Genomic DNA, 14,251 nt, shown 5'->3' with positions numbered 1-14,251 from the left:
CTGGTATTAGATGTGGTTATAGACTGAATGTTTTTGTCCCCCCAGAATTCGTATGTTGAAGCCTCTAACCCCTTGATCTGATTGTATTTGAAGATAAGATCTTTATGGAGGTAATTAAGGTTAAGTGAGGGTATAAGGGTGGGGGGCTGATCTGATAGGATTAGTGTCCTTATAAGAAGAGAAAGATCTCTCTCTCTCTCTCTCTCCTCCATGTAAGCACATAGCCAGGAGGTAGCCATCTGCAAGTCAAGAACAGGGCTCTCACCAGATCCCATCATGCTACCGTCCTGATCTCAGACTTCCAGGCTCCAGAGCTGTGAGCAATACATTTTTGCTGTTTATAAGCCATCCAGTCTATGGTATTTTGTTATGGCAGCCCTAGCCCTAGGCTAAGACAGATGTAAGGTTTAGTTTTGGGGTGCATGTAGAGAAGGGAAAGACCATGCACTTGGAGACTCAGGCAGTGAGGGCCAGCTCTCACAGAGGCCCGGTCAAGACTGGTATCTCCAGGAAGGGTATTTAGAAAAGCAAGATAGGGTCCCAGCACCTCAGAGATTTGGGAGACCACCAAAGGCAAAACAAAATCTCGCCCCAAAGGAACTGAGTTCTCAGCATTGGAGCACAAGATGCAAACAGCACAAGAGCAGGGAAAACTTGGGTCACTCACCGAGGCTGGTCACAGCTCTTTAAACTTGAACTAGAGGGCCTGAGTGGGAAGGGTAAGAGGGGAGAGGGTAAAGTGCACCCAGATACAGGGAAAGTAGGGTACAGAGGTTGAGGGTGAGCAAGGCCTGACAGCCAACATTTTTGCCTATAGATGAGGGAAGCACATAGGAAGGGCATAAGAGAGAGAAGCTCAGATCTGTGAATGGCTGGATCCTTCCCTTCATTCATGTGTTGTTCAAATATCTCTTGATCATTGTTTGATAATATATAGTATCTGACTATGTGAATCTATGTATAATACAATTATAATATATGTATATGATATGTATGTATATATACACACATACAATGTACAGATGTATATATGTGTAGATACATATGTAGTGTTTATATAGAGTTATTTATTAATACATACATATTTCCCCATCAGAAGGCCTCTGGTCTGGGCTTGGAGAATACTGTGGTCAGCGGATTAGTCCTAGTATGGGAGGGAGAAGCTGGCTGATAGCATCCTGTTGGATTTACAGGACTGGGGTCTGTTACTTTTTCTTTCTTTTTTTTTTTTTGGTAAAACATTATTTAATTAAAGAAAAATCACAAGATTATGTTCCCTTAAAGTTTCCATCTTTTATATCAACAAAACAGATTAATGCTCATTGTTAAAAAAAAATCAAATACTATAAACGTATAGAGTATAAATCAGCAGCAATCACAATCTCTATAGATAACACTACCCTTAACATTTAGGAATCTCTACATAACATCTTATATAGATCATACTTGCATTTTAAAAGTCAACATTAATATGCGCATCTTTCCAAATCAGTTAAACAACTTTCTGCCATTAATTTTAATGGTTGCATATTTTTCTACTATATGGACTGTAAAAAAATTCATAAACAGAAACCTCAATTAAATAGATTTGGGAGACTAGAATGGGGAGCTCTCATAGCCAGCAACCGTAGCAGAACCCAACAGAAAAAAGAAAGACTCCTCTTATTTCCTGGCAAGGGCTCAACCAATGGAAAGTCATGGATTCTCTGTTTATGATAGCACTCCCATTTTCCTTTTCTTCTCTGTAAAAGCCTTCTCCTTCCCTTGCCATGTGGGGACTTGCACATGGCCCACCATGGTTGCAGACCTGAATTGCAATTTTCTGCTGATCCCGAATAAATCCAACTTTGCTGGAGAAATATCTGGCAGTCTATTTGTTGTAGGCCAACAGGATATAAATGGCCATTTAATCAATGCTCATTCAAGGGGCATTATAGCATCTTACTTCTTTCCTTTTAGCTATTATAAACAATAGCATTGCCATGACTATTTATATGCATACAACTCTATACAGCTGCCTGATTAATATGTGGGTTACTGTATGTAAGAATCTTTTGAGGATAAATTCTGAAAGAAAAGTCAATATTGTTGAGTTAAAGTATAAGCATTTCTAAAAATTTAGATTTCATTTTTTCTGAGGGAGTAAAGTGTAGCTTATTTTTAGTATTTTACTATCACTTTTAAAAAGAAAAAATCCATCACAGTGACCATGGTATTCACTTTCAAAGAAAGTGCAGGATTTAGGAAAATACCAATCCAATCACAGCTTACTGGGCTTAAATTCCAGTTCTGCCACCTATTAACTGTATAACATGGGCAAGTTACTTAATCTGTCTTTGCCTTAGTTGTCTCAGCTATAAAACAGAGATAATAATAGCATCTATTTCATAGGGTTGTTAGGAGGGTTAACTATTACTATGATTACCCTGATACTGCTGGTTTCTTCTCTCATTTGTCATTCTATATGATGACAAATATGACGTTAAAAATTCATTCAAAAAGGATAAGCTGCTATAGGGCTTCCCTGGTGGCTCAGTGGTTGAGAGTCCACCTGCCAATGCAGGGGACACGGGTTCGTGGCCCGGTCCGGGAAGATCCCACATGCCGTGGAGCGGCTGGGCCCGTGAACCATGGCCGCTGAGCCTGCGCGTCCAGAGCCTGTGCTCCGCAACGGGAGAGGCCACAGCACTGAGGCCCGCGTACCGCAAAAAAAAAAAAAAAAAAAAAGTATAGGCTGCTATAAAGCTACAAGAAGAATTTTCATGACTCAATTTAAGCCTCCCCCCCACTTCCTTCACTTATTTGTTTGAAAACTTCGTATGTTAACAGTTCCTTGAAATGGAGCACAGAGCTTTCAAACATTAAAACAACTATCAAAATAATTGTATAATAAAAATTTCTGGAGGCCATGAGATTGGTATTTCTAATATCAGGACATTACATAAACAACACATACCACAAAAAAAGTAAGCGTTAAGGGACAGTTTTCTTAAACAGATTAAGTTTAAGAGGTTTTTTAAAAGCATCAGACTCCCCTTTACCAGGGAGTGCCTTTTGGAAAACATGTTCAACTTGTAGAACTTTTGGAAAAGAAGATGTAATGTTTCGATAACTGTGCAGTCAACAGTGAATATGACACACCCGATCTTAAAGGTTAGACGAATAGCCATATAATATAAAGCATTACTGCATTTCAAACTGTCAGACTGACAATGTAACAATGCGAACAAGCCCAATGTCAATTAGTACTTTCATTAAATGAGAATAGATACCTCATGGTAAAGTCTTGTGTCATTCATCCTAATAAGCACCCCATCAATTCTCAAGAAAAACCACAACAGCAAGAAAAAGCTAGAAGGCGTTACTCTAATTTTCACACTCAGGCTTGAAACTCCATGATCATGAAGTTCATCCTCAAACAGGAGAACTTCTTCAAAAAACTGAATCTGTTCTCTGGTTTTCAATTTCTCTGTATCTATATGGTCTGTTGTAGGTACGACCTTTAGCTTAAGTGGTTCTCCAAGTAATGTTCCCTTATAATCTGTGTATAGGTCCAATCATACGGTTTAATAACTTCCTTAGGGTGCTACCCTCCGTCCTGCTTTCCTGCCACTCTTCGGCACGGGCTAGTTTAAGCATTCCTTGGTAGTTGTTCACACATCTTAATGCATCTGTAGCATTGAACTCAATCCCAAAGCCGGAGACATGCTGGATTCTTAAAACGTTGTCTCCAAACGTCATTTCAGGGAGAGATGGCATATGCAATTCATCAGCTAACTTCTCCGCATCCGCTGACTTCACGATGTGGGTCTTGGACGCCGTCAGCTTCCAGGGCCCGAAGGAGAAGTCCTGGTGGCCGCTCTGGGAGCCGTGGATCATCCTGGCCGCGGCGGGGCCCGCGTGGGCCACACGGAACAGGCTGGAGCATTGGCGGCAGTGGCAGCGGCGGCCGACCGGGTCTGCTACTTCTTAAAGGTCAGAGGGGGGACTTGGTATTCTCAGAGCCCTCATGTTCCCTGGCTGCTCTCCTAAAAGTCTGGGCTGGGGGAGGTGCTGGGAGGGCCTGACCTCCATGCAGAGGGTGCCTGTATGCACAGGTCGCCCCAAGTCCATCTTTTCTCCCAGAGATTGAGCAGGATTCCTTGGTCTGGAATGTCTCTGCCTGGCCATAGGGTCCCGCTTTCTCTGGGATCCTCCTGTCTGTGTGTCCAGGCCACGCTTCTGCTCCAGTTCTTGGTCCTCTCTCTGATGATACTGAAACTGAGCAGGACCCTGTTGGGCTCCTGGGCATGGAAGCCTTTCAGACGCTTGTTAATCAGGGAAGGGAGGGTGTGCAGAGATAAGGGAGGAGCAGTCCAAAGAAACAACCACACAGCTTTGGGGGCAGGGCCCTGGTTCCATCTCAGCTGACACACATAACAATATCTCTGAGCTCTTCTGCAGAGCTAAAACCCCCAACAAATGGAAGATGCTAACAACTTGATGAAGCATTCTTCATTCCAGAGAGAAGTCAGTTTGACAGCCTCGAGAACCAGAGAATCTCATCAGGAGACCACCTGAGGCCAGATTAAAGGAGTGCAGGCCCTGCACTGACCTTGATGCTTATCAGCAACCCGGCGGCCCTTGAACCACTGCTGTAAAACTCCTCACCAAATCCTCCTGGGTTGGGACACAGTTTTGAGAAGCACGAGCCTGCTGTGCCCCTCTTTGCTTGGCAAAGCAATAAAGCTATTCTTTTCTACTTCACCCAACACTCTGTCTCCAAGATTCAGTTCGGCACCGGTGCACAGAGGCCGAGTTTTCTGCATCAATATTGCCGAGCTGAGTTTATTGTGAGCCCACCACGCGCTGGCCTCTGAGCACGCTATGCGTATCGGGGCGTTTAATCCTTGTAGCCACTCAAGGGACAGCTCCTGATACCTCCATCTTTCCACTGAGGAGAAGCCTGGGACAGAGAGGTGCAGTGCCCTGGCCGAGGCTGTGCAGGTAGCCCAGTCTGTGCCCTTGGCACAGGCAGGATGGAGAAGCAGCCAGGCCCACGGCCCCTGTTGCTCAGCCCCTCCTGCCACTTCTCATCCCTGCTTTGTTCTCTGCCTCACTTTATGGGGACCAGGGATCTGCCTTCAGACTAAGTGGCTGCAGGGGGGATGATGAAGGGAGCAGAGATCATCAAACGGTCCCTTGGCTCTGAAGGGACGGAGGGAGACCTTAAGACAGTGAGTCCTTAATTTCTGTTGGAGTCATAAATAGGAATCACAAAGGAGGCATTGTCTTATGGCTCAAACTGGAATAACCTTAGTTGAACCGTGTGCGTGCGTGTGTGTGTGTGTGTGTGTGTGCGCACGCGCGCGCGCGCGCGCGTGCGCGTGCTAATGCTTTCCATTAGCAGACACAGGGTATGAGCTGCTTTGTGCTGGGAGAGCCAGACTCTGTCAAAGGCTGTGGAGTAGCTCACAGGCACCAGCACCACTGAGGAACTTTTGTCCGTTTTGGGAAATAAGACTTGGTTTGAATCCAGCTTGACCCTGTACTTGCAGTGGAAATGTGGACAGGAGATTCAAGCACCCTAAGCTTTAGTTTTCTTATCTGGAAAATGACGATGAATACAATCTAGGGATGCTTTGAAGAGGGCTTGATCTGTGGCTGTAGAGCTCAGAGCCCCGTCCTGGCGCATGGCAGGTGACCACAGTGGACATCTGTAGTATCTGCCTGCCCAGAATCCATTCCCCCATCTATACTCCATCTGAATCCCCCTTTGGAATTCCCGCTCCCCTGCCTTCTGACACAGAGGTGGGTGAATGACTGGGCTGGCCAATCAGAGTCACAGAATCTGGTCCAGGGCTGGGCATGTGACCTAATCCAGGACAAATAACACTCAATCCCGAGACTTTCGCTGGAATGACTTGGACAGAGAAGGACTTGGGCAGAGATGAACTTGGCCAGGAGCTTCTGGTGGCCATCTGGGACCCACATAAATAGAGCTTTCCTGAGAACAAAGCTGACAGGCGAGAGAAGAGAGTTGGATGGATATAAATCCAACCAAAGAAAAAGAGACGAGCCTGATGGCATCCTTGGGTCCAGGATCCAGCTGTGCTGCAGTTAAGATGTGCCTCTGCATTTCCCAGGGACACAAACCAACAAACTCCCGTTTACTAGGTCAGCCCCTCACAGTGGAATGTGTCTTTGTCGAGTCAGTGCTCAGTACTATTGACAGCGGGACAGGGGTGCTCAGAGAATCCCTTCCCCATACCCCGCCCTCTGCACCTCTTCCATCTGGCTGTTCTTGAGTTATATCCTTTTATAATAAACCATTAATCTAGTAAATAAAATGTTTCTCTGAATTCTGTGAGCTGCTCTAGCAAATTAATTGAACCCAAGGAGGGGATTGTTGGAACCTCCCATCTGTAATCTGTTGGTCAGAAGCACAGGTGACAACCTGGACTTGTGATTGGCATCAGAGGTGGGCAGGAGGGGCACAGTCTTGTAGGGCTGAGCCCTTAACCTGTGGAATCTGATGCACCGCCAGGTAGATAGTGTCAGAATTGAGTTGAATTGTAGGACACCCTACTGGTGCTGGAGCATTTCTTGTTGGTGTGGAAAAATACACACACACATATTGGAATTGGGTGCAGAACCCTTAGTAGCCAAGCTTGATATGTTAAATGAAGCAACCCAGTCCAGTCTTAGTGTAATAGGGAAGAACAAATCTGCCTCCATATTAGAGCCATTTCTTTTTCTTTAACCTTTGTATTTCATTGCTTTTGCTTTGAATTAAGAATGTTGCCTCTAGCCTGAAATATACAGGAGAGCCCATTCTCAAGGCTCTGACCTTTAAGGGGATAATATTTTTCCATTCACATAGAGATAAGAAGTTGCAGAACAGAGAATAACATTTGTCTTGTTTTAGGTTTACCCGGACCAAGGATTCCTGCACCAAGAAGTTGGTAACGACCAACCCCGGCCTTGCCTTTAACAGTGCCTTGCTGAATCTCTTCGGGGAGTTCGGGGTATTTTGGGGCATGAGCCACCCATTCTTGCGTGGCCCTGCAGTAAACCCCTCCCTGCTCCAAACTCCGATGTTTCTGTTTGTTTAGATTCACCGCGCGTCGGGCCAGTGAGCCCGCATTGGGTAACATTTGTCCATCATTGATGCCTTGGATAGCCCTGGTCAAAATTTCTTTTTCTGGTCTCGTTTTCCCATCTGTAAGTGAGGTGGTTGTTCTAGGGAAATATCCAGGGCCTTTCAGGTGAAACATTCTTGCCTCATTCGGGGGAATTTACGGCCCCAGTTACAGGCAGTGGAAATTATTCTGGCCGTGTCTCTAAAGACCTATTCTCTTCCTCCTATCTGTCAGCGTCCGCCCCCCTCTTCTGCTTCTCTTTGCCTGCTGCCATGCACGTAGCCAAAGGGGTCACCAGCGCTGAGTGGGCAGGACCTGACAATTCCGTTGCGCATCCTTGATTAGCATGGCTGTGTCTCTTAATCCAGATGCCAGGCAGAGTATGTTTGATGGCTGGTCAGCCAGCGGGTTGGTTGGAGCTGTGTCAGGGATGACTCCCGCTTGAACCAGCAAAGGCTGGAAAGTGACATCCTTTGGTTCACTGCCTGCTTGGCGGGGATGGAGAACAGGACGTGGGGGGGCCACCCAGGCCGGGCCGACAAAGTGACTGACGTGTCCGTTACAGTGCCAGGCTTTCATGCTGGAGAGACCCGGACCTTGCTGTTGCCGTTGTTTATTTGTTTGGCCCGTGGAGACTGTGCAAACCAAATGGCATGACACCCGCGTCAGGGCTTCTCATGCCGATCGTGAGAGCCATGGGAAGGACTGGAGGGAAAAGGATTCTGGGGACAGACAGTTCGAGATGGAGAAGGCCTATTCCCCCCTCACTAATGACCCTAAAATTGATTCAGTGATCCAGAAACTCCAAAAGTAAAGCCATTAGTCACAATGTTGTCAGGGAGAAAAAAGAAAGAAAAAGCCGTGCGTATCATTTCGGAGCTGACTCCCCACAAGTGCCCATTCTGCACGCCTGAGTGCCTGGGCCAAGCTGCCTGGTGTAATTATTGTTTGCCCTGCATGGGATTAAGGCAGGCACATGACCAGCGCACCCGAGCGTTAGCCAAGGGCCAGTGCCCCGCCGAGGGAGCATGGGGGGAAGGACCGGCCCTCCTGGCAGTGGGCTGGCTCCTGTCTGGTCGAACCATTATCCCGTCAGCTTTGAGGGCTGCTGAGTACAGCCGCCAACAGTGGGGGTGAAAGAGCCCCAAAGTCACTTCTAGGACATCTCTAGGTTGAGAGGGAGAAAGAGAAGAAAATGTTAAAACAGGAATGGTGGGGCTCCAGCCATACCCCCCTACTTGGGGGTGGGAGCCTTTGTCCTTTACTTGCTTGTCACCCCTAGGAGACTATAACATCACAGAGGGCAAGGTTCTTGTTTTCACTTTGCAATACCAGTAACAATAACAAAAACAATGTTACACTAAGTACTAGATAAATATGTGTGCAATGAATGAAGAAATTGACGGGCCATTTTTTCTCTTTTCTAAGGCACTGCTATGGCTGAACACTGAATTACCTTCCTTCTGGTTTCCAACGGCAGGCAGGGTTGGCTGTTGGCAAAATGCGAAACCTCATCCTCTCCTTTTCCTGTGCCTTACTTCTTTTCTGAGTCGTCATTCCAGACTTAGGAGCAAGACCAAAGAATGGATAAAACAAAATAAAACTTTGGATCTCAACAGAGATGGATGTGAATCCTGGCTCCACCAAATGCTCTGTTGAGTGAGTTAACCTCACTGAGCTTCAGTTTCCCCACATATTTAATAAGAATAACAGACACTGCTATAGCGAGCCATGATGAAGATTTGGTGGTGAGGGTCTGGTGGCTTGGCCCATACACGTGGTATATGGGTGCTGGGCTCAGAGAGGAACCCACCAAGTGGAAGTTCCTACCTTCCTTCCCTCTGACACCCCCATTTTTCTCTCTGTTTCCCTCTGGGCTTCAGGAGCACATGCTAGGGTCCTGGTTCTGGGAAGATGAAAGGTCACAAAAATGAAATTCTGCAAAATTGCAAAACTCAGCTCTCTGAACTTTAGTCATTTAAAATTTCACACACAAAGCTTGGAAGCTGTTCATTTAATCCAATCAGTTCAGTTCCACAAACGCGGACCCCACGCCCCTGAACCTGGCACGGAGCTGGACTGGGGATGCAGAATTCCCATCTCAGGATGCTCACATTCAGGTACTGGCATAAGGGAGAGATATTTAAGTGAACAGTTTGAAGCCTGGTCCCCTTGAGTGCAACAGAGAAGTGTGTACGGAGCCCCACGGGGCACAGGGAAACCGTTGCCGAAATTCGGCCTCTGTACGCTGGTGCCGGATTAAATCTTGGAGACAGAGTTTTGGGTGAAGTAGAAAGAAATAGCTTTGCCAGGCAAAGGGGGGCCACAGCAGGCTAATCCCTGTGTCCCTCCCTGGAGGAGGTAGTGAGGTGTCTTATAGTGTTCAAGGAACAGGGCGTGGTCAGCTCGTGGACATTCTTCTGATTGGCTGGTGGTGAAGTCATTGGGAGTCAGCATCATCAACCTTCTGGTCCCAGCTGGTCCGGGGTCTACGTGCTTGTGCGCAGCATGCAGTTAACTTCTCTCACCTGGTGGGGGGGGCGTTCAGTATCTGCAAAACACTCAAAGGACGTGGCTCAGAATATGATATGTAGCCCTTGAGGAGGAGCTAAAGCTCCTTGACTTTGTTTAATGGCTAGAGTATTATTATATTGTCTTGCTTGACTGTTTTCCTTCCTTTCTGCATTTTCTCCCTTCTCTGGTTAAATTTGCCCTTTGACTAGTTTTTCTATAGACAAAAAGCAGGCAGAGATGGGTGGAGGTCTATTCTGGGAAGGCCTCATAGGGTCCTGCTCAGTTATAAAACTAGGGTGGTTGGAAGGGTAAGTGTCTGGGTGAGGCTTCTTAGAGGAAGTAATGAATAAAGTGACTTGGGAGGATGAATACGTGTGTGCCTGGGAGGGAAGAAGGTGGGAAAGGCTTTTTCAGCACAAGAGCTAGGCAGTGAAAGAGACAGAGAGACGGTGCTTCTTGTTGAAAGGACTGGAGAATAATGTCATAGCATTATATGCAGAATTGTTGGATTGTTCTCCAAAATGTACCTAGCTTTAGGACAATTTGAGAACACCGTGGGCCAGAATGTAAAGCCTCTTGAATGATATGAGCCTCTGCTAACTTAGAAGTCATTAATCCCACCCCCGCCCACAAGCATCGCCAGTGGATGATGCTGGGATAAGGTTTACATAATTTTGCAGATCTTTTCCCCTACCCCCTTTTTTCCCCACAGATAGTATTGCAGGGTGATCCATTCTTTTATTCAAAAACCATTTTGTGATGGCTCTTGGGGTGTGCCAGTCTCTGTGTGTGTGTTGGTTCCGCAGAGCAGAAACCCATAAATATTCTCCTTAGTGCAGTGGGAGAGTGGACGTTTATGATGCTTATTACAGATGTATTACGATGTTTAGTACAGATGACTATGATGCCGGTGGCACATGCTAGAACAGGGGGGCCCAGAGGGCTGGACACTAGTCTACTCTAGTGGTACCCACAAGACTGAGCAGAATCTTCAGTCCTTGGTGGAAATGTCTTTCTACGTGATTAAATGCAATTTGTACGCTAACTGCCTTACCTACTCACAAAAACAGTTTTTGGAAAAAGGAGGTGAGGAGGTTTCAGTGGGTGAGTGGGAGGTACCGTTTCTTAGGTGCAGACAGTGGGGGCCTCTTACAGCTAGGATTTTATTTAACGGTAAACAAGAGACTCAGAGAGGTGAAGTGGCTTGCCCAAGGTCACATAACCAGGAAGTGTGCCAGCCAGGTTTCAGTCTAGCTTGCACTGCCTGAGGCTGGAACCACTAGCCCCATGTGGCCAGTGAGCAGTTGAACTGTAGCTAGTGTGATTGAACTAAACTTTTACTTTTGGAGGATTTAAATTAATTTAAATTAAAAATAAAAAACAGATCATTCCATTATTGAACTTGTACGTGAATCTACTCTTCCAGGTATAAATTTGAAAAACTCTAAATACGGATCAAATATTTCTTTTTTTAAAATATTTAGTACCCAGTTATTTATTTATTTAGATTGAAAACTTTTTTTTAGAAAGAATTTTTAAACTTAATTGATTAATTAATTTGGTTGCACCAGGTCTAAGTCGTGGCAGGTGAGCTCCTTAGTTGCAGCTCTTGGGTTCCTTAGCTGCGGCTCGCTGGCTCCTCAGTTGTGGCATGTGCACTCTTAGTTGCAGTATGCATGTGGGATCTAGTTCCCTGACCAGGGATCGAACCTGGGCCCCCTGCGTTGGGAGCGTGGAGTCTTAAACACTACGCCACCAATATGGGAAGTCCCATATTTAGGATTTTTAAAAAGTTGAACTATAGTTAATTTACAATGTTCTGAGGATCAAGTATTTCTGATGCAAATTTAGTGTCCCCATTGAGATGTCCCGTAAGTGTAAAATATACCCCACAGTTTGGAGACATACTGGTTACATGTTGAAGTGATGATAATATTTTTAGATATACTGGATTAAATAAAAACTATTTTAAAGATTCATGTCATCTGTTTCTTTTCACTTTCTTAATGTGGCTGTTGGAAATCTTAAAGTATGCGACTTGAATTCTATTTCTCTTGGACAGTGCTGTTCTAGGTCAGAGTTTTAAATAAATGAATGAATGTTGTTAACTCATCAGGATTCCTGTATGTAGAACAAGATAGTAATAAAACACACTCCAAAACCTTTTTGATTTCTCTATGTTAGCTGACCTGGCTAGCCCTCAAGCCATCGGAATTGGGGAGGCCTTTATTGTACACAGAAGGATAACACCACTTAACGTGGTACTTTTCAGACAGGCTTGTACAAGGCCAGGGGTCTATGGCATCAAATGTAGAACAAATTAGTGGGGTGGTCAGACTGGGAGGTGGGCAGGAAGAAAGGGAAATTGATGATGGCTCTTGTTGTGGTCCTTGAGATAGGTTTTGGCAGCAGCTTTCAAAAACCAGACACTTCAAGCCCGCATACACACAAAGCCCAAATCCAAAGCCTTGCGGCCCCGCAGCTCTGAGAGCATAACTGATTCCATAAACAATTTAGGGTTTGCTATTCCAGCTGATTTGAGGGGTTTTATTTTTGTCTGAGTCTCTTATTAGTCTTTATTTTTTGTCTGAGTCTTTATTTCTGTCTGACTTTTCCATTACTACTCTATTTGTGAAGCTCAGATTCAATATTTGAAATCTGAATTTTCCTTTCATACCAAACTTTAGTGACAGAATAATGCAGATGGATTTGAGAGGAGAGAGGGCAATGAGAGGAGATACACTTTGAAGTCAATGAAGCAAACACCAATAATATTGGGTGAGCGTTGAGTTATTTTGATAATTTGGGGGAAAAAAGAACTGTGGTTGGTATTCTGGTTTCTTTTCGAGGCTGTTTTTAGTACTTTTCTGAGGTGCTTGCCTCTACAGCATTATTAAAGCTATTGCTCAGGATTTTAATGTCTGCACTTTAATGGTGTTTTTCTTCTGAGGGTGGGGCAGGGAGGAGGGAGAGAGAGAGAGAGGAAGAGTGTGGTGCATTAATCTTGAAGTAAAGATGACTTTAGACCCTTAGCATTTGGCTGATTTAATAATTTGTGGTTTCAAATATTTACTTTCAAATTACCCTGAAAGGACCCTTCATGCACAGTGAATGGTCATTTTCAGAAGCAAACTGTGAATACAGGGTGGTATGAAGCTAGCCTGGAGGAGCTCGTGAGTGAACCCAGACAAACCCGTGGCAGCCCTGCTCTCTTTGGTCTTGGTGTTTTTGGAGGACGTAATAAACTTCACTGAGGGTTTAAAAAGTCAAGTAACATTGCTAATTATTAGAGAAATGCAAATCAAAACTCCAGTGAAGTACCACCCCATGTGGGTCAGAATGGCCGTCCTTAAAAAGTCTGCAAATAACAAATGCTGGAGAGGGTGTGGAGAAAAAGGAACCCTCCTACACTGTTGGTGGGAATGTAAATTGGTGCAGCCTCTATGGAGAACAGTATGGAGGTTCCTCAAAAAACTCAAATTAGAGCTGCCATATGATCCTGCAATCCCACTCCTGGGCATATATCTGGAGAAAACTATAATTTGAAAAGATACATGTACCCCAATGTTCATAGCAGCACTATTAACAATAGCTAAGACATGGAAGCAACCTAAATGTCCATCGACAGATGAATGGATAAAGAAGATGTGGTACATATATACAATGGAATACTACTCAGGTAAAAAACAATGAAATAATGCCATTTGCAGCAACATGGATGGACCCAGAGATTATCATACTAAGTGAAGAAATACCATATGATATCACTTACATGTGGAATCTAAAATATGATACAAATGAACTTATTTATGAAACCGAAACAGACTCACAGACATAGAAATAAGACTTGTGGTTGCCAAGGGGAGGGGGGATGGACTGAGAGTTTGGGGTTAGCAGATGCAACCTAGTATATAGAGAATGGATAAACAACAAGGTCCTACTGCAGAACACAGGGAACTATATTCAATATCCTGTGATAAACCATAATGGAAAAGAATATGAAAAAGAACATATATATATGTATAACTCAATGACTTTGCTGTACACCAGAAACTAACACAACATTGTAAATCAACTATACGTCAATAAAATAAAATAAAATAAAAAAAACCCACTTAGTGTTTTAACTGCACTTTGTGCATTTGATGGGAACATTGTGTGCTGTGAGTGTTCAGAAATTTGGGGATCACCAACGTCTGTGGAGACCCTTGTGAACGTCAACATCATTTCGAATTGGAAATTCTGGGAACCTCTGGACTGACAGTGTTGCCGAGACAACTCCTTACTTATTTGTCTATCTATTTATTTTTTTAAATTGAAGTATAGTTGGTTTGCAATATTGTATTAGTTTCAGGTATGTAACATAGTGATTCACTATTTTTATAAATTATGCCTTATTTAAAGTTATTACAAAATAATGGCTATATTTCTCTGTGCTGTACAGTATACCCTTGCTGCTTCTCTGTTTTATACAGAGTAGTTTGTATCTCTTAATCCGGTAGCCCATCTTGCCCTCCCCGCTTCCTTGCCATTTGCAACAAATGGATCTAGAGAGCATTATGCTGAGTGAAATAAGTCATACAGAGAAAGACAAATATTCTATATTGTCACTTATA

At 44.4% G+C, this 14,251-nt stretch overlaps 1 pseudogene; it reads right to left on the bottom strand.

Moving 5' to 3' along the window:
* Positions 1-3,171: 3,171 nt before the first annotated feature.
* LOC101270471 (TIP41-like protein) lies at positions 3,172-3,879 on the bottom strand (annotated as a pseudogene).
* Between the last annotated feature and the right edge of the window lie 10,372 nt (positions 3,880-14,251).

The sequence above is a fragment of the Orcinus orca genome, chromosome 7, assembly GCF_937001465.1.
Source record: "Orcinus orca chromosome 7, mOrcOrc1.1, whole genome shotgun sequence".
Lineage (NCBI taxonomy): Eukaryota > Metazoa > Chordata > Mammalia > Artiodactyla > Delphinidae > Orcinus > Orcinus orca.
The sequence above is the reverse complement of the archived record's forward strand: the minus strand, read 5'-3'. Positions and strand labels throughout refer to the sequence as shown.